At 43.9% G+C, this 21,817-nt stretch overlaps 1 long non-coding RNA gene across 3 annotated transcripts in view; it reads right to left on the bottom strand.

Annotated features, from left to right (window-relative positions):
• Nucleotides 1–2,355: 2,355 nt before the first annotated feature.
• LOC129382240 (uncharacterized) overlaps nt 2,356–21,817 on the bottom strand; it is a 97,697-nt gene continuing 78,235 nt past the window's right edge. For 2 of the 3 annotated variants that reach the window (XR_008610336.2, XR_008610337.2), the window contains exons 3-4: nt 10,851–11,066; nt 2,356–2,594 (exon numbers count right to left, since the gene is read on the bottom strand). This is a non-coding gene — a long non-coding RNA (uncharacterized lncRNA). Of the gene's footprint in view, nt 2,595–9,882; nt 9,978–10,694; nt 10,794–10,850; nt 11,067–21,817 lie in introns of all 3 variants that reach the window. The other variant, XR_008610338.2, reaches the window with a different exon arrangement.

Below are 21,817 nucleotides of genomic sequence, written 5' to 3'. Positions count from 1 at the left end.
AGGAATGAGTAGGCTGTGAAGGCATGGCTGTTTCGACAATTTACTGAACTATAGGCTTACCTTTTTTTTCCGGAAGGCCAATTTTCGCAAACCATCTATTCATCGCGTGAATAGGCGGAAACACGTCCAATAGGTCAGAGAGTGATGTGTGTTCCACTAACCAGCACTTGCTAGAGAAATGAGTAGGCTGTGAAGGCATGGCTGTTTCGACAATTTACTGAACTATAGGCTTACCTTTTTTTTCCGAAAGGCCAATTTTCGCAAACGATTTATTCATCGCGTGAATTGACGGAAACACGTCCAATAGGTCAGAGAGTGATGTGTGTGCCACTAACCAGCACTTGCTAGAGAAATGAGTAGGCTGTAAAGGCATGGCTGTTTTGACAATTTACTGAACTATAGGCTTACCTTTATTTCCGAAATGACAATTTTCGCAAACCATATTTGTTCATCGCGTGAATAGACGGAAACACGTCCAGTAGGCCGGAGAGTGATGTGTGTACCACTAACCAGCACTTGCTAGAGGAATGAGTTGGCTGTGATGGCATGGCTGTTCCGACAATTTACTACAGGCTTACCTCTTTTTTTTCCGCAAGGCCAATTTTCGCAAACCATTTATTCATCGCGTGAATAGGCGGAAACACGTCCAATAGGTCGGAGAGTGATGTGTGTGCCACTAACTAGCACTTGCTAGAGGAATGTGTAGGCTGTGAAGGCATGGCTGTTTCGACAATTTACTGAACTATAGGCTTACCTTTTCTTTCCGAAAGGCCAATTTTCGCAAACAAGTTATTCATCGCGTGAATAGGCGGAAACACGTGCAATAGTTCAGAGAGTGATGCGTGTGTCACTAGCCATCACTTGCTAGAGGAATGAGTGGGCTGTGAAGGCAAGGCTGTTTCGACAATTTACTGAACTATAGGCTTACCTTTTTTTTCCGAAATGCCAATTTTCGCAAACCATTTATTCATCGCGTGAATAGGCGGAAACACGTCCAATAGGTCGGAGAGTGATGTGTGTGCCACTAACCAGTACTTGCTAGAGGAATGTGTAGGCTGTGAAGGCATGGCTGTTTCGACAATTTACTGAACTATAGGCTTACCTTTTCTTTCCGAAAGGCCAATTTTCGCAAACAATTTATTCATCGCGTGAATAGGCGGAAACACGTCCAATAGTTCAGATAGTGATGTGTGTGTCACTAACCATCACTTGCTAGAGGAATCAGTAGAGTGTGAAGGCATAGCTGTTTCGACAATTTACTGAACTATAGGCTAACCTTTTTTTCCGAAATGCCAATTTTCGCCAACCATTTATTCATCGCGTGAATAGGCAGAAAGTCCAATAGGTCGGAGAGTGATGTGTGTGCCACTAGCCAGCACTTGCTAGAGGAATGAGTAGGCTGTGAACGCATGGCTGTTTCGACAATTTACTGAACTATAGGCTTACCTCTTTTCCGAAATGCCAATTTTCGCAAACCATTTATTCATCGCGTGAATAGGCGGAAACACATCCAATAGGTCGGGTAGTGATGTGTGTGCCACTAACGAGCACTTGCTAGAGGAACGAGTAGACATGGCTGTTTCTACATTTTACTGGGCTATAGGGTTACCTTTTTTTCCCGAAATGCGATTTTCGCAATCATTTTTTTCATTGTGTGATTAGGCGGAAGCACTTCCGATAGGGTGGAGATTGATGCATATGCACAAACCATCGTTTTCGAGAGAAGTCAAGAGAGATGGCTGTTTCAACGTTTAGCTCGGCTACAGGCTTATCTTTTTTCTGCAGAAATGCCAGTTTTCGCAATATATTTATTCATCGCGTGAACAGGCGGAAACATTTCGAATGGAATGGAGACTGATGTCCTTTATTTTAAATTATGGGGTTTTACGTGCCAAAATCACGATGTGATATTGAGGCATGCCGTAGGGGGGGACTCCGAAATAATTTGGTCCAGCTGGGGTTCTTTAATTTGCACCTAAATCTAAGTACACGGGTGCTTTCGCATTTCGCCCCCATAGAAATGCGTCCGCCGTCGCCGGGATTTCAACCTGCCACCCCGCGCTTAGCAGCCCGACGCAATAGCCACTTAGCAACGTAGATTGATGTATATGCTGCGAAATTATTCATGTAAAACCCCCCTTACACTATGATCGATGAGGAGCCTGTAATGTACTGTGAACAAATAAATAAATAAATAAATAAATAAATAAATAAATAATGTGGACTACAGTTAGTTTAGATGCTCCGGTCTGGGCTACGTAAGCGGTGCTAGGAATCGGGGCCCGCAAATTTTGTCTTCCCGCTGTCCTAGCCCCCACTGTGTATGGAACAGTATACGAAATCCTGAAAACTAAGTCAAACACGCAACAAGCATTTATTTCTGACTGAGGGTGTTGCCAGCCCTCTGAAATTTTCTTTTTATTTTTTTACAGTTCCAGAGCAGCGTGCGCTCCGGAATTGGTTATGATGGCGAGGATCTCCCTACCACGGACTTCGAGCGACATTTCCTCGATGAGGAACAACTTCGTGCATGGACCACCGAGCAGCTGCTGACCTATGCTGGAGCAGCGTAGCTCGAACGTCAGGCCTCGAACCTGCGTCGCATTGGCCGCGTTTATCGTCACCACGAAGTGGCCATTGGCACCACTGCCCACAATTCCAGCAAACGCGTGGTCACGCACACACAAAAAGAAAAGCAAGACTGGAAACAGCGCTCGCCATAAGGCCAGAAGACGACGACGATGACGACGTGTAACGCTGTTGACGTGCACGACGACTCACACGTCACGTGCCACAAGTCGAACTAACTATAAGTGTTGGCATATTTCGCATAGCCTAAGGAAAGTTGGGCGGGGGGTCATCAAAACAGAGCACATATAGGGCGGGGGCTTAACTCGTTATCGAGTTGGTTAAAGAAGAGGACAGACAAAGAGTGGATGGTGGTAGGTGGGTTGCATAGCTTAAAGGGACACTAAAGCGAAACAATCAATCAGTTTAGACTAATGAAGCATTGTTTGAGAACCCTGCAGCCAGTCATTAAAGAATTGTTTGATTATTAAACGAGAAAATGAAGGTCCAAGTATAAGTATTTGAATTTCGCGCCGAAACTCCAGCGCCGCTACGTCAACGTGACGTCAAGGATTCCAAAGTACGTTTTCGCATTTGGGCCGCGTTGGCTGAATAAAGGTTTCGAAACTTGCCATGTTGAATATTTGGTTCCTTTAGAACACACTGTAGTCAATCTTTACCGCTATATATAATTAGTAGGCCCTAGAAGATGCCATCAAAATCCAATACGTCACAGCCCCCAGGTGCGGGAACTTAAGTAGGCGTCGCCACCCGTATTTCGTTCTTGCGCTTTTTCTGGCTTACCAAACGTCTTATCGTTGTGAGAGTGGTGTTTTTGGTGTTGTAGAACTGTAATTTACTGATGCAGAAGAAATCATTTTTCACTTTAGTGTCCCTTTAAAGGACGGGAAACGACGCGCCGCGCGCGAGTGCAAAATTTGGCTTAAATGTTCATAGCATGTGTATGCTACTCGCGTACTGTGTTTTTTTTTATGAGATCACCAAGGTGATTCAGGACCCCTTTGGGGCTGTAATCAAAGTGCGCCTTCTGTATAATCCACCGTTCGAAATTTCGAAATTCTAATTTGCGCCCGTGAAACTCAAGTAGTCGATTAATAGGCAGGAGCCGAGCGTCAGTTGTGAATAGCTTATGAATCCAATTACTAGCAATAGGGCTGCATATCTTTACTCCAACATTTTATTGTTCTTAGTACCGATGTGCTCTCCATGGCGAGAAACAAAGGTGAATAAATTATGTGTATATTCTTTCATGTAGAACTATGTGTGGGCATTACAGGGTTAGATACTCCCCAATATTGTTGGCATCAATGTTGTGGGTGCTTTGAACAGCAAACTCTGTAAGTATTTGAAAACTTGAGCAACCAGCGGCCTCATAAACAGACAATGAAGCCTAAAGTTGCACGTGACTTCTGCTGCAATATTCACAATACATCTTGGAGACATATCACAGGTAGAGTCCATTAAACAGCTCTGGATGAGGCGCCTCTCAACTGGCACCTGCGTATTGATTGTTTAGCCAGAAGAGGCGCATGTGCCATTGGCATTTTCTGTAGCTCAGCAATTGCGGCTGAGAGCGAAGGGCTAGTCACTAAAGGTTATATCGTGTGTACTTCCGTGCTGTCTTATAGTTTGGTTGCGTACTTTTCTCGGGTGCTCCATCCTATTTTTCTCTTGGAACGAACAGCTGTGCGCTATTGAGATTTTCTTCTCTCGTGCAGCTACTGCCATTTGATTGTACAGACGATGTTCAGAATTTATAAGTCACCGCTAAAAGGTTCTGAAACTGTCTTGATTTCCCTACAAGCGTGATTTTGACGTGCCTATTTGCGATGTGCTTCTGATCTCCGGCAGCTCTTGTTCCATTAATAATGAATGCGATGACCTTTTTCCTGATGATGCAAAATTACTTCCGCATCGTATTTTCGTCGTCACTGTGACATGGTCCCACGTATATAGACTATAAACCAAAAGCTGGGAAGGTTTAGTTAAGCTATCGGCAGAGCCTCCTCTTAATTTCATTTGTGTGTGTGTGTTCTTTGGCATGCCCAGTGAAATGCTTTGCCTCGCGTAAGAATGCTTCGCGTACGAGTTTTGAAGTAAACATGCCGTGAATTAACGCCGTGCGTGTCGATAGTGTCACTTCGTTTACTTCATTAACAGTGTTATTGTCACATACAAAGCCTCTGTTCACTACCTAGAATATAGCACATTGGTACTCGCGTTGCGGTGTAGATGAGTGTTCTGTCAGCATCGAGATGCAACAGAATTTCGCCAGTCAACCGGCGAGGGCAACTAACTGAATTCCATTTATGAGCAGACCCAGGTCTCATTTTGACAGAGCAATTGAACAGCGTCTTATCAACGCACATCGCAGCACGTCACAGCGCTTCCAAACTGGGTTGTTGATGTCCAGATTGAAATTAAATGAAAGCGTGTATAACGATTAGGCGGTACTAGAGGCGCGGAACGCGGGTTTGCGACAACCGCGACGTAGTTACGCTTCGCGGCGGCAAAATGGACGGTCTACAGTCCAGCGCCAAAGCGCAGCCGGAGTGGTGGTCGGCGCGCTTTGGCCAGCGCGGGAATACCGCCTGCCCTATCTCGCTGGCAAATTAAACTGCGAGAACGTAGGCCGCGATAACGGGCTAGCTGGCCAAGCTACCGGTCGATGAAGCAACGGCGGTGTCGGTGCCATTCCGATAGCTGAGTGGATGAAGTGTTAAGCTAGTAACTGCAGTAAAGACGGTGGTTTAAATCGTGGTGCTTGCATCGCTGAAAAAAAAAATAAGAGCAAAGGGGGTGCCGAGGCTCGAACTGTGCATCCCAGTGTTAGCGTTCAATGATGGAGGTTCCTCAGTTCGAACTATCGCCCTTATGTGTACGAGCTAAACGCTCCATCCGCTCGGCTACCGGAACGACACAGCAACCGGCGTTGTTTCATCGACCAGTAGCTTAATTTGGCCAGCTAGGCCGTTATTGCGGCCTACGTTTTTACAATTCAATCTACCGGCCAGCATGACGGTGCTTAGTGCCACTGAATCGTAAGACACGCTTGAAATCCCTCTTAACCTACGCATCCGTGACACGTCACACGGTGATGTGGCTGTGCGGAAATTTAGAGGGCACATTGTGGAAGTAGTGAAGATCATTAACACACGCCTCATAATCAAATCGTGGTTTTACATAATTATAGGAATAACAACAACAGTAAGAGTAATTTCCATCAAAACAGGTTCACCATCATCAACTTTAGTTTTTGTCAATTGCAGGACGAAGGACTCTGCCAGCCATTTTCGATTACCCCTGTCTTGCACTGATTTCCTCACCACATCTAATTTTCTGCCATCCTCGACTTCATTCCTTTGACACTATTCTGTAACTCCCATGGTCCATTGCTTACCTGCCCTACCCATTAAATGGCCTGTTCAGCTCTATCTTTAGAGCTTAGCTCTTAATGGCCCGTTCCTGCGGCGAGTGTCGGCGGTGGTGGCGGCGTACAACCGAGCGAACGAGTAAAACAGCGAAAGATGAAAGGCGTGAGCCGCGCACGGTGGACACCAATGACTGCGGCGCCTTCAGCGACGTGCGCGCGGAAAACTGGTTTCATGCAGACCCGCCCGACCGCCCGATGCATAGTCGTATCTGGTCTCAGCCGGATACGACTAGGGAGCTGACGATAGATATTGACCTATCGTCAGCTCGCGCTTGATTGGTTTGCTTGGTTTGATCTCGTTCGCGCTTGTTTCAATTGTAATGGTCTGCGATTGTTTTGTAATCTGATTGTGCACGTGACGCGAATTGCGCATTACTTTCTGGAAGCCAAGTGGTGCCAGCGATTAAACTATAACTTTCGACGGCTACCGACTGTGCTACATGTCTCTCTCAAATTCTTTGCCTCAATATGTCGCGAAATGAAAACACGTGCAGAGCTGCGCTCAAATTTCTCATTAGAGAGCATCGGAATTGACGGTGAATTTTTTTTCTTTTGTTGTCAACTAGAATATCGCTTACCGACGTTTGCTCTCTTCCTGTCTCCTAATGTTACGCCTAACATTTTTCATTCTGTGTCCTTGCGCGGTCCTTGACTTGTTCTCGAGCTCCTTTTCTTCGCTATTTCTGCTCCACCGGTTAGCACGCGTAAAATGTAATTATTATAGACTTTTCTTTTCAATAACAGCCGCAAGCTCCCAATCAGAATTTGGTAATTCCAGCCGTATGCCCTCCAACCCATTTTTAGTTTTTTGTAAATTTCCTTCACATGATCAGTGTCCCCTGTGAAACGGACTCCTGCACAGACTCTGGAGGCTGACTCCAACCTGCATTTTCCAGAGAACTCCGTGGACATGGCTGTTTCAACATTTTACTTGGCTCTATATAGGCTTCCCCTTTACTTTGGGGGGGGGGGGGGTAATGCCATTTTTCCTAGTCCATTTATTCATCGCGTGAATAGGTAGAAAGGCTTCCAGTAGGATGGAGATTGATGTGTGCGCCCCAAGCCAGCATGTTCCAGGCTGGTTAGTGGAGATCTGCAGCTACCTGCAAGGTATTTATTCGGGCACACACACCCCGTGGCCTAGGTTGTCTGCTCGGCAAGACAGAAGCCAGCACTTACTTAGTGGTCCAATATAGTGGACAAGTTTGGTGACTGCATGAAAAAGGTTAGATACTTGCTCCAATGTTAGTTAAGTTCCTAAAGAATGCTAATCGAAATCGAAATGGCTGAGTTCAGTTAAGTAAATAAAAGATGCGCTCGAATGTCGCTGAGTAAATCGGTATTACCGAATTTTACTAATCTATTTCGCTCGGTAGCGAATATATAAATGAGATTCTGATATTCGCTCTAGCGAATAATAAAGCCTTCTCTGAAACACCTGGTGCGTTGCCATGCCCAGCCTCATATGGAATATGTGCACGGTCTCAGATACTATCTTGTCGCTATTACATTGTGTACGGCTCTTGAAATCTTTGAGAATTCAATAATTCGACGCCGCCACTTTTCCACACGTACACGTTCCGTTTTTCTTCTTTCTTGTTCTATTTTAGAATCGCCACCGGTGCCTACATTTCGTAAAGAATGGTTCACATACAACAAGCCCTTATCATTATATAGCCTCGTTTTTTCATATACGTCATAGAATTGCTGGGGTGCAGAATGCATTGGTTGGAAGGTATGCAGCTGGTTCGCGTAACAAGCTGCTATCGCTTGTTACGCACACTGCGGGGAGGAAGTTCGCAGGCTGCTCCTTGTCAAATGAACTGGCCAAAAATCGTATACCCAGAAGGCAGGCATGTTAGTACCCAGAAGGCCAGTGCATGCCAGTATATCTAGAAGGCAGTCGGTGTCCGACTGTAGAGAGAGAGAGGGATATAAGGAAGGCAGGCATGTTAAACAGTCAAGAGTCTGGTTGGCTACCCTGCTCTGGGGGAAGAGACAGAAGGGAGAGAGAAGGTATAGAGACGCCCAACTGTAATTGCAATGTGACGTTAGGGACCAGTGTTGTTTGGAACCAACGGATTTATTGATAGCCCAGCAAGTGTGAAGTTTTTGCAACATATTGTACATTTGTAGGCCTTAAAACTGCTGATGAACACTCGTTTGTGTTTGATAAATTATACCTATTATGGCATAGCTCTCTCTCTCAAATGTGACTTTCACGCTTTGGGGGACAAACGTACTGCTGAGCAACGCCTTTCTTAAACGCCGTACGTGAGGCTAGATTTAGCTCCTATTACGTCATTTGTGGCGCAACAACGGCGCCATCTGCACACGCGACACATGCACGGTCGAGTAATGCCTCCTTTCTGTTAGACAGAATGGCATCAAAGCGTGGGTACTAAGGTTACAAAGATATAAGTGAGAATGCTACATGTTTTTATTACATCAGTTTCAGCAAGTGAGCCCATTTGAGCCATCTTCAAGCCGCTTCACGTAAAATTACTAATAAATAATTACGTGCAATTTGTCACGTAGGAGTATGGCCGAGATCGACTTTTTTTTTTTTTTTTTTTTTGCTTTCAAAGCTGCTTTTCAGCACGTTAACTGTGACAGACGTCGCGTTTTCGAATTTTAGTCTATTACTGACCGAATGTGCACTCGGTTCCCGAAGTAAAAAAATTAGAAGAAGAAAAAAAGGAGAAAGAGAAAGAATGCTTTGAGAAACTAGCTTATAACTTAACTAGAGAAACTAATTGTCCCACTTAGTGCATCTATTGACTTCTTGTGCAGAAGCATGGCTGCCGTCCGTACATTTGCACGGGTTTCTGTGTGGCCTTTGCATGTTTACTTTTATTAGAGCAAGAAAGCACTGAATACAGCTACCGAGTGTAGTTATATGCCGAGGGCTCACCGGTATTACCGGCAGATAATCTAAAACATTTCTCATCAATCACCTGTTCTTCCATAAAGCTCAAGCTGCATAGTTTTTCTATTTTGGTTATATATTAACATGTCGAGGTTATTGAAGTGCACTTAATTAGTTCGACCATCAGTCATTCGCGGTGAGAGCAGGAAAGTTCCCGTTTGCTATTATGTTTTTATTTCAATAGGAACGAAAGTAATTCATGAACTGAGATACACAATTCTTTCTTCTATTTTTATTTTTCCCCTATGGAGTCACTGCTGCACAGAAAACTGAATGGGAAAAAATTACGTAAACTACTACTTCAGACTTCAGTAATCTCTGCGAACGCATTCGCTTATGTTGCGATTTGCTGACTCTCAATTCAGTGAAAGCTTATCTTACATATATATTGAATATACCTCACAGTGCGAATCCTGCATGACATTCCGCTACCGTAGGACCATACGTTCAGAATTCACATAGCATACTTCCTGACAGAAGAGACACTTTAACTTGAAACGTTTTATGCGGAGGCGATTAATGAAATGTTTCTTGAAGACAATATTTCGGCTCTGGAAGAAATTTTCTCACTAGGAACACAGAAATATTTATAACTATACACAAAACTAAGATAATTCTGTGGAAGTAGTTCAGAAATCATATGGAAAAGTAGTAAAATATTTATTGTAAATTGTTCAGTTAAAATATATTTAAGAAATATGCAAAATTTGAATTTAGCGATATCACGTTACCAGAGAAAAAAGCAAATGAAAAGGGATGAAAGACAAGCGGCCGCCGGAGGGAGCCGAACTCAAAACCATGTAATGTGTAGTGAAACATCCATTAAACCCCACAGACTACGCTTAGTACCTGACCTTAATAGCAGTCAACCGGCCAAGAAACAAGTGTACCTCAATGTGTCATGGCTAACAGAGTAAGGACCCTCGCTCACCTGGATTTAGTATTCAGAATAGTTAGTTTTTCGCCAACGAAGCCCTCGCCATGGGCATAGCGGGATTCGATTCCCGGGTCAGGTTTCTGCGTTCCCTTGCAAACAAAATGCAAAAAAAAAGAAGTTTTTGGTGTGCTTGAGTGAGAATCCCAAGTGCTCAAAATAATCTGGATCGCCGCACTACGACGTCCGTTATAGCAAAATGTATGCTTTGCGACGGCGAAACCCCATGCATCTATATATCTTTCACGCCGCCAAAACGTCTTCCAATTTCGAATGCCAGTACGTATTTGGCTAACCGGTCACACAGCTGCCGCTCAATGCAACAGCATGGCGCCACCGTGCAAGTAATAGATGAGAAAGTGCACAGTGGAAGAGCACAGGGAAGTAACAACACGAGTAACGTCATAGGCAAGTAGACAACGTGATCGACCATGTATCACAACCGAGACTCGACGACGTTGTGGCCCCAGGCAAAACGGCAGCAAGCGCCGACAGCAAGCAGGAAAAACCTTTCAGGCTTTTATGTTCCTAGGCAACGGGAAACTAAGGGACGACAGGAGGTACAAGCATGTTCGCAAACAAGCACATTCATTAGGCACGTGTGCTTTGGCGTAGTGGAAGAAGCAACTACACCTAGAACAGCGGCACGTGCGTGTATTTTGCTCTGACAACATTTGCAGAGATCTAGTGCCAGCGTCTATGCTAGCTGCGCACTTCAGCGGATATTTAACTTGCCCCGAGTATTTCCTAACGACATACATTATAACGTGTTTCTTAACCTTCCGAATAACTGCGAATAATATACGTACAGATCTGTATATACACCTTCATCATTGCGGCATGAATTCAACGCTGAGCCCCACACTGGCGCCCGTTCCACAGCAGGTAGCGGCTACTGCCTCTCCGACCTGCGGAACGACCTCAGTGGAGCGAGCTGCAACTCTGGCTGGCAATGAAAAGCTCACCTCTCCCGTTGACGTCATCGGCTCCGGCACGGTTGATGCCTCCAACACGCTGCTGAGGCTCCCGGCGCCGCCATGGCCAGAAGGGCACCATCGGAGCGTAGGCTGTCGCCAACCCGCAGGCACCTACACCGCTCCTGGAGCCACTGACTTCCTCAGCGACACATCGTAAAGATTTTTTTTGCCACCTGCTTGGAGAACGGAGGAGCACCTGGACAGCTGCGTTGAGAGTCAATCTCTGCGAGGTCGAGTTCTGGGATCTCAAGAAGCCAGTTGTCCGTCATAGCGGTGTCGCTGACTTTCAAGCACCGATTGTCTACAGACTTGCCCTACTGTTATCTCTTCTGCACCTAAAGTAGCTGGCCGGTCTCTTAGCGGTATATATATATATATACCGCTATATATATATATATATATATATATATATATATATATATATATATATATATATATATATATATATATATATATCATGAGAAGCCAACAAACAGTGACAAGAAGGACAGCACAGGGAGGGAATTATTTTAAGTTCCTCATTGAATACTAGCATACGAAGCATACTAGCCGCTGTTGTGCTAGAGCTCCCAACAAAGGTTCGCTTTGCCGGCATGCGGCTGAAGCCGGGCGCCGAACGAATTCGCCCGGCCCGACGGCGGGTCGTGTTCGGTTTACATCCGGTGGCGCCGCCGGAGCGGCGCCGTTGAACCACTTCACCGGGATCGCCTGATGCAGGTGCCTCTCGTCCATTCGTCGAAATTCGCACAGCAACCCGTGGTGGGTCCTGATTGGAGGTTCGAGCCGATGGCAACTGCATCGACTCCTGTGGTTATAAAAGCCCGAACCACGGGACGACGACGACGACAGCAAGCAGAGGCGTGCTCCCGTTTCTCACCGCACGCTTTAGTGCGAGTCCATTGTGCCCCGGCCTCTGGGCCGTTCATGTAACGCCCTTGTACATACTGCATATAAATGTTTCGTTTAATCACCGTCGCCTTGGATCCTCCTTCGCAACAGTGGCGGCAGCGTTGAGACGTCTCCGTCACAACACCGCACAACCACGCTCTTCCTTGCTGCGCCGCGCGCGGCCGCGCAGCTACCATATGACGTCATAACAGCTGCAAAAGCGGAGGCTCAACTCGTGCGCTCGCTTGCGGCCGCGTAGCTACATAGCCGGGTCTCAGCTCGTGCGCTCGCCTGCATGAGTTGTTTCTTCGTCTAGCCGAACCAAATATAGCCAAGCAACAGCAGTTCACCAGGCTAAACAGTGGTTCAACAACTAAAATAAAGGCTGGTATGCTTCGCATCCTCGGATTAACCTTAGCTAAGCCACAGTCATTTTTTTTTCGTACACTTTCTGGGGTATTTATGTTTAAGAGCGTCAGCACCGAGAGTGTCAGTGCCGCCACTCACGGCCATGGCAGTGGATGTCGATATCCAATCTACGACAGGCATCACGTAGTACGTGTCCTTTTTGTGCGATGACAACCAGTCTATAAACCCACACATGTTACCTGAAGGCAGCAATGCTGCTGGATTATATATATATATCCGCAAAACGATACCATAAGGTGCCCTTGTGCTAGCACTAAGGTGACGTGAAACACCGTCTGGGAACAAGGGCCGGTGTTCACGAAAAGCTGTTACATTAGAACTGTTCACAAGAGAAAATTTCAGCCATTGCTGATGCCGGACATATTGTTAGCAAAGGCAGCCGGCCAAAGGCAAAGAACACTAAAAAGCGAAAAGTTAGGTTATTTCAGCCCAAATACTGTATAGCCCGATTGGCGTTATCGGTATTTCAATAATGAAGATAATTAGTGAAGGATAGGTTATCTAGCTGCGCAGAACAGATCATATACTCTTGGAACGTGTCCTGCTTGAACCGTTGAGGCTTCGCAGTATTGTAGAAATAAAAGAAATACAAAGAAACTTGCAGCTCTGGCGGTGTCAAATGACATTACAGAAAAATTCCCACACAATTCTTAATACAAGATAAGCAGAAAAACTTATGCTTTCGTCTTGAAGCAAGCATATTCTTGACGCAATTGCGAAAAGGCTAGGTCGAATAGTGCAACATAATCATTGTCCTGTGCAAAATCAAACTAAGAAAATAAATACTACCAGGAAGACTTATTTTACTTTAGGACGTCGTCAGCGCAAACTACTTGGGCATCTGGCTTCATAACTTTATTGTAAAAGAAAAGAATGTTAATGGCTGCTCAAGAAAGACATTACGAGCAAAGTGACTTTTGTGACACATAATATAATAGCTTGTTTTGCGGTGTGCGAAATGGACGTTGCCAGGGCTCAGTTGTTGTAAAATTGAGATTGGGAGTAGTCAATTCATTTGCTTTCATATGATTCCTGACGTGATTTCTAGAAGCATAGTGAGCACTTTTGTTGTTTTTCGGTATATTTACTTGTTCGGGGCTTTTATTTAGCTGGAGATACGATAATACCCTATAGAACATTGAGGTATATGTACATTATGCAGCAATAAAATCGAAGAAGACTCATTGAACTCGTTTGCCCGATCTGTTAACTATATGAAAAAAAAAATTAAAGATCACTTTGCGGAGCTTGACCCACGTATACCTAAAATTCAGCGCGCACTGTGACTTCGTGTAAGAGCTCTCCGCACCTGTGATAAGGTTCTTTTTTATCTGGCCCAGTTATGATTCTTTATTTGAACTTTACAAGAGCCAACATAAGGTTTGACGGAAATGAAATCCAACTTTTTCAGCCGATGCAATACAATATATAAGAAAGCTGTACGTTTTCTAAAGAATCCGTCACGCGTTGATTCACCACCTTTGAGCCCTGGCGGTCTCATTTAACACCATATTCGTAAGTTTACTAACAGTTGTCAAATTAAAATTTTCCTTTTTGTATCATGCTTCTCAGAACTTCTTTTCACACTAAATATGCCAAGCAAAAGAAATCTCTGCCTGAAGAAATAATTCAGTGCGCAAAAGGTCAAAAATGAGCCGTGAGGGTCTATAGAAAACCGCGAGGGCTTAAACTTACAGAACTGCAGGATGTTTTTATATTCGACACTTCTTAAGCCGTATATAGCAGCTGCGTGAAACATATTTAATTAGGAGCAAGAAAATACGAAGGACAGGGAGCACAGTGCCAGAGAAACTGATTGGTGCTTGTGTATTTCAGCTTAAGAGAGTGCAGGGCTGCAAACAGCCAAAGAACTGGCGGCTGGTGGTAATGTAGTTGATTGTTGCCGGATGTGCGAATTCATTCCCGCTTGTGACCATACGTCTTTCGAGACAGCTAGTTGGGCAGATGGATAGAAAAGTATTCAAAGCGTTTCGCACCCAAAGCGCTCGTAAATTTTTTATTGTTACTTAATTATTTACAAGGCCTCAAATAACCTCTTTATGAGTTTTATATGCAGGAATGGCGAGTGCGCAAATTTCAAGAAGTGTAGAACCTACTGCAGCAAGCGCAGGTAATATATAAAAGGAGGAATACAATAAAACATAAACATCGGCAAATACAAATGTAAGAATTAACAATATAGAGGCCAAAATTTATTAGTTATAGAAATTCATAAGTAGTAAGTTCAATGCTGTTAGAAAGAGACGGTAACAAGCTTGATAAGGAAAACAAAAGCACAGAGTTTGATAAACACAGCATGATTACAACGAAGGCGCCAAATAACAAACCGAGCGAAGGCGCCTTCGTTATAATCATGTATAACCAACTCGCCCATCAACACGTGCTCAGAAACACAGCAAGGCGTCGACAGAAACATCGTAAAGAAAAGGCTACAGATACTATAAGTAGATGACGTTATCAGGCGAGATGTTATTCAATGGCACTAGTAAGATGCGCATAGTCAGCCTGAGCAAGGCCGAGACGGGAAGATTATTCGAATCGATGGCTGTTTGTGTAAAGAACGAATGAAGATGGGCCGTTATTTATGGATGTGGTGAGTATAACCAGCATTATGGTACTACGGCTGGAAAGACGGCATGCTGGTTTGACAAAAATGCCTGGAATGAGGGCATGATACACTTTGTGAAAAAGGCAAAGCCAGTCTGTTCTGAAGTGACCTTCTAATTTAGGAATCTTAGCTTTAGATTTTAATCGAGTGACACGTGGATGACGTTAGCAGTCTGAAAATATTAATCTGGCTGGATGGTCCAGACTTGTTGTACATGTGGGCCTCTCTGTACTTTTATTTATTTATTTATTTATTTATTTACTTATTTATTTATTTATTTATTTATTTATTTTTACAGATATATCCGCGGAGATACTGACCGAACGTGCAGCAGCAACCACGCGAAACACGAGAGTAGACAAAGTTTACTTTAAAAAAAAAAGCGTGCATGCCACAAATAAAATTCTAACGCGTGGTCTTCGTGTTCAGCCTCACAAAGCCATTTCTGCTGAGGCTCCACAGCAGGCAACTTTTGCTTTTAGTCGAGATGAACGAATGCGTTGCTTTGAAGACGTGCGTTTCATGCTGACTGCGTAGAGTCTTTCTTTTTCACTTTTTTTCAGGCTATTGCGAAATGCAGTTTCAAGGTGTGTAATAAAGCTTAGTTGAAGTTAAATGTCAGATTATTTTCTGGTCCCTGAGAAACGAATACATTTATTCGAAATTTTCGTTTAAGTTGAAATTTGCAATTTAGTGAGGTCGACCGTTGAATTTTATTGCAGTTGTTTTCGACTTCTCTGTTTTCCAACTCCAACTTTCACGCTATCGATGCGCACGTGCACAAACTCACTGACTTCCTCTGACCCTTCATCCGCCATTACACACGGACTTTCTTGCACGAGCATTACGCGCCATCCTTTACGTGTACTTGCCTAAGCAAGGCTCCAAAGTTGAAATGAATTCTAAGTAATAAAGCGAAAACGCTTCAGGGGAAAAAGCCCACTGATGATATAAATTCCTCACATGGTCAAAATAGAAAGAAAGAAACCGTGTATCTAAAAGAAAAAGAAGGTTTCCCAGGCCCAATAATATTTTTCTTGAGAAATTAATTAGTTCTCTAAAATTCACCAGGAAGCAGCAACTGAAGCTTTGCGGATGAATAAAATGAAGACGAAAACTATATACTATATACGCCAAATAAAACAAATTGTGTGCGCAGAAAGCTTACATAAAAATGCGAGGCAAGCTTTAATTTATTTAACATCGTGGCCGAGAATCCTTTCCACCGTCCAAGTTTTCTCTTATGCAAACGAGCCTCAGGCCCTACAAAAACCTCTGCCGGCGTTCGTGCCCATTTCGAAATGGTCCGGCACACTTGAAAAGAGTTCCTCGGAGCACGCCGATGAAATGAAACACACCTCGAGAGCAGATAGGAGACACCGCGGAAAGCAGACACAGGACAGCGTATATGGCAAAGTAAAATCAACCATAGGTGGGCGATACCTGCATTTCGGCGCAACAAGTCATGCTCAAATTTCCTTTCGGTTGCTGACCTTTGAAGACGCGAAGAATGAACAATACAGAAGAGGAAATACACTCACCAAAAGCTTCCGCAAACAAAAAAGAAGTACCACTGTTAGGCGTTCCGGGGCGTGTACGAAAAGGAAACGAACACAGAGAGTGAAATGTGCTGCCAACAACGCAAAAGCGCAAATAAACGCAGCCTCCAACTCACGTTATTTGGAAGATGAAATGGGAACTGCTGGCTGTGATCCGAAAGATACAAAGAAGGCTCTCCTGTAGACCTGTGCGGACTCCTCCATATTTAACGGCCGAGCATTAGGTATTCGAAATCTCTTGACCACAGATATCAAAAACAAATGGCCGCACAATTCTCTTGCCATGTTTTAACAACGAAATAAATTTCAGTTTCTTCATTCTCTCTGAAATTTAGGAACCTTAGGGCAACATATGTGCAGAGAAAATACGATTTTTCTACATCTTGCAATCCGAATATTTTCTCATCAGAGAATACTTGTTCTGTGGCTTTCGTTCAGAAGAACGAAAGTTACAAGAAATGCGAAACTGTCGGACAGCAACTGCAAACAGTGAAAATCCAATGTTTGCGCACATTTTCTCAGCAAAAGTTGTCGTTAGTGTGCTCACCTGGCCGCATTATGAGGTCAAATTTTATATTTTCATTGTTGCCTATAAAAATATGCATCGGAAAGGCCTTCAGTACAGGCCGATATGGAGTGCAACACCTGTAGAGGCATTCTGGCGTGCCGGCGCATCTGTGACGAAGATAACAATTCTTATTCTTTTTCTCTAGTGAAACGGCGCAACCCACTCTGGGCGGTCGGCCATGAATATGGCTGTGAAAAAAACTTATCAATATTTTTTTTTCAAGCACATAATTTCGCTTGCTGAAGTCTGCCCCGTGAAAGCATGTGCCTTCAGTGGTCCCCCTGTTATTGCAATTTTTGACCTCGCTCACCGGTAATAATCTAGGTGAACAGCCCCACGCAGAAGCACTTATAGTTTTACTTCCTTGTGCAGGTTTAGCATTGCCTTTGTTTTAATCATGGAAACTTTGATCTGCCTAAATTAAACCGAAAAATGTAAAATGCAATAGGTATTTCAAAATATTAGCTCCCCTGAGAAATAAAACAAAATTCTGACATCCCTGTCAGTATTGTTAGTTGCGTCCTCGCAGGACGTTTGAGCAGATTCCGACAAAAGCGCTAAGGAATGTTAATTAGTTTTGTTGCTTTCGTGTTATATGGCCGTCTTATGGCCGTGTTATGTCAGCTATTAGCAAAGCAAATGAAGGCTTATATTGTCCTTTCTTGATTTTGAGCCCGAAACAGAGCGCCAGGTACTTTATTGCGGTATCATAGATTTCAAAATATTTTCTCATGTCTTGTCGTGTTTGTCGAAAGATGTTAACAAAGATCCCTAACTTAAGTTGCTTTAGAATGCGAATTAATAACGTGGTCCGTTTGTGAATAAACTATACTATCTCTTAAGCGCCGATGAACGAGGGCAGAGAAAAAGAACAGACAGGACGAGCGCTGACTTCAAACTGAATCTATTATGATTGCGCAGACGCTAACATTCATCGGGGTACGATGCCAGATTGTTGCAGCAAGTTCTTTTTGCGCATGCACGCAAACACACGTTCGTGCGCTCGTACGTGCATGCGCGCGTGCTTGTGAAGTGTTGTTGGAAGCAGCTGCTGGTAGAATACATGTCTATTTTTTGACGTGCTGCTAAAAGCTCAGCTTTTTACGTAATGGCGAACCTTGCCGTTACGGCTTAGTCAACTAAGCCTAAAACGGGCCAGAACGTTTATCAGCCCTATTATCGAATACCACTCCCTCCACCTTAAAAATCTATACTACCTATGGGATATGTTCAGGAATATCTTGCAGTATGACAATATATTTCGAAATTGAAAAAAAATGGTCAGAAACTGGTCAAGTGGGTGCCAGATTTCCGTTTCATGAAACGTCGTCCATTTTAAGAATCTTCGCATCATTATTCTGCCAATTTTAAGCTGTTTCATTTCATGCAAGTTGCTGTCGCCGCTCGTTCTCAACCTTAATAAGATAAGTTTTCAGGAGCCAAATTCACAAAGCTTCTCATGCACAAGTGATATTCAACATTGGCCGGCCACCTTCGCCAGTGATATACCCAACATCATGATCGGATTACCTTTCCTATTAAAAACAATTGTAGCGTATAATTGACTTTTCTGAACACAGGCCCAGATTTTTAATGCACAGCTGACGACCAAACGGCAGGTACTGTACACTATCTCACCTTCTTAAGTACTAGAACATGCTTAGGACTTTAAATAGTGCCAAACCTGAGCAAAAGAACTGTGCTACACAAAAGCAGTGCTACACGAAACGTATTTTGCGCAATAACGCTGCGAGAGTGCCCGAGCGTTCCGAAGTAGGAATGTTTTCATGGGCATAAAGCATCGCGCTCCCGCTCCCTCCTCTCACCTTCCCCAAAACACACTTAAGTGCCGCGCACTGAGTGCTTCTAGCGAGTCTTTATATGGAACACGGTAAATATGTGGCTCCCTGTAATAGCAGTGAAGAGCGCCTTAAGGCGGAGGCAAGAAATAATCGCAAATGGTGCGCCAAAAGGCGCCTCGAGTGCAGTTCGGCACCGACCTATGCTGCACAAGCCGCCCAAACATAGCGTGATTCGTTGCCTCTAGGCTTTCACTGTTCTTAATAGCGGTGCGTTCACAGTGGAGAAGACATTGGGAGGAAATTAGGCAAGTGTTGAAAGAAACGCATCTCAGTGACATTATAGGTTGTGTTGGTTAGCGATGAGGTTGCGTCTGTAATGTGATAGTTTGGATCAAGTCCGCGGCTGCGGTGGCGGCTGGCTCTGTGTAAAGAGTACAGGAACGCAACACGAAGTTAGTTCAACCTCTGAGAGGTGGGAAGCATGCGAGGTGAGGCATCTATGTGTATATCAACGGATATATTCTTCAGTGTGTGCGGCATCGAATGAAAATATTTTTCCCAGCTTTATTTGTCTTCCGAGATATTTCAATATTGCGGAAAATAAAACTGCAACGAAGAAAGTTCAGCACAAGTGTAAGCCTTTAGCCTACTAGATTTCTGTTTTCGTTCATTCGATGTGCGTCCACCCAATCTTGGTCGACGTGGGATGCGTAAACTACTCCATTCTCTGAGATCTTAAGTGCGCAATAAAGACGCTGGAAATTTGAACAGCCAAGGTAAATATACGCTGCGAAATTATTTGCAATGTTCGGAAATGTCACTGGTCTGATGAAAACAAGATCTCTCTAGGGTGTCACGCCACAAACACATCTTGTTGGCACAAGAATCAGATACTTGACATGTCCGCCACCTCTGCGTGTTAAAAAAGAAGAATGAAAAAGAAAGCATATGCGTGCGAATCGCCTAGACCAATGGCTTCTATGTGTTGTCTTCTTTAGCCGAAATGCTTTCTGAACGCCTTTCAGTCAGATCTTGATGACGGCTGGTAACGTTGGTTCATATTTAGAACTGAGGTTGAACAGCGCGAATAAGAACAGGACACGAGGTAACAAATACCACAGACAAGCGCTGCCAGCGCTTGTCTGTGGTATTGGTAGTTATAAATTTGTAAACGTCATTCTTCCATTTCTTTTTAAATTTTCGTAATGAATTTGAGGTTCTAAATCAAAATTCTGCTTTCTAGAGTCACTAGAATGCAACAGTTCCTTTCAAATGTAACAAATTTCATTCAAGTTTGTCCAGCGGTTGTCTCACCAAATCATCATTTCGACATTTTGCAAGTGTCTTATTCGCGCTGTTCAACCTGAGGCCTTTCAGTCCTTCGCAGCACCGTTAATCACACGCGGACCTTTTTCTAAGCGTTTGATTTGTCTTTCTCCTCTGTCTTCCGCGGGCCCCACTAGACCACAAGTCTCGCCTAGCCAATCCGTAGAAAACGACCCGAAAGCTCAAAGAAGAAAAAGGTAATTTAAGGCACGCGCGCCGTACGCTTGTTCAATTCACTTAGATCGCCCAATTTCTCAAAAAGCAAGCCAGAAGAGTTTTAAAAAAAGAGAGAGCTATCTTTGCATTTACTTAAGTTAAGTGGAAGCTTTAGCTCAGGAGCTCCAATCTCAATTCATGGAATCTGACACATCGTTTTTCTCGGCAACTACTGTACGAATTTTGATGAGGTGTGTTGAACTTAAAATAAGAAAGTTAAAATCTAAACACGGTTCAGGCAGGTTCTTTTAATTACGCTGTCAATGTTGTTAAAGATGATTAAAGACTTCAGAACTTCAATAGCTCAACTATCAAGTTTACAGCTCTGTAACTTAACATTGACAACGGATACCATGACTGTCAACTGCACCTAATAAATCTGAAACGGACACAACTGATGTATTATCAATATCTCCTAAGTATACCACAAATTTGTGAGTAGGACTTTTCCAAGAACCTCGTAAACATTGCAACAATTTCGCGTAAGCTGTAAACTTATATATCGGATTTATCCGATTGACCTGCTTTTACAAGTTCACTTAATCTAGAACTAAGATATATCTTTCTCGCGCAGAGTTACGAATTAGTAAACGTCGTTCTTCCATTAATTTTTACATTTTCGTAATGGATTAAAGGTTCTAAATCAAAATTCTTCTATCTGGAATCAATAGAATGCAACTATTTCTTTCAATTGCAACAAATTTCATTTAAATTCGTCCAGCGGTTGTCTCACCAAATCATTTCACGATTTTGCAAGTGTTTGAATAGAGCAATCGTAATTGGCCCCGAGCTAAAGCTTCCTCATAACCTCCACCCACGCCACAAGCGACTGACGTGTACAGCGCAAGTAACTTTAGAAGACGAGAGCTGGTGCGGTGTTCACAGAAATTCTGGCGAAATGGAAAACACATCCAAGTCCCCACAGTAAAATACAGCAGCAGGAGAGGGAGATGAGCACTATTTTACAGATCATCACAGATACCATCATAAAAACATCCGGGGCCTGCAATACAGGTGCTTGTCATGAAACTTATTTCGTCAGTGTCGTGGTCTGGAGGCATCTCGGGCACCGCGCTACTGTGCCGTCACACGAACGTTAGATTTGCGCCAGCCGCGAGGCAACGCTACTCAGCTCCAGTAGTCACTGTCGGATTTGGCCCGCACAGCAGGCACCCTTGCGACGAGATATGTTTAATTTTTTTCCTTCTTCTTCATCTCCCTTAAAATTGACCAATGTGCCCATCAACTTCTACAATAAAGCTTTTCCGTTCCATTCCATTCCATTAGACGTCGTGAAGCTTAGTTGCCTATGCCCTAAATAAATTATCCTTACTCACGTTGCCTTCGCGTACTCTGCTTTTCATAGCACAAGAAGCGCTATGGTTCCCCGCAAAACACACGCCACACTATTTTCAGCCTCCGAAGGACTGCAGAAAGCGCCGGAACATGGATGGGCGAGGCGTGGAAAAGATGTGCTTTTGCTGTCGTATTTTAGCGTCCGCCTGTTGCGGTATGAACTGAAATGGAGCCTGCCTCTA

Source organism: Dermacentor andersoni, chromosome 6 (genome assembly GCF_023375885.2).
Source record: "Dermacentor andersoni chromosome 6, qqDerAnde1_hic_scaffold, whole genome shotgun sequence".
In the NCBI taxonomy this organism is placed as follows: Eukaryota; Metazoa; Arthropoda; class Arachnida; order Ixodida; family Ixodidae; genus Dermacentor; species Dermacentor andersoni.
Note: the sequence above shows the minus strand (reverse complement) of the source record. Positions and strands in the feature narration are given on the sequence as shown.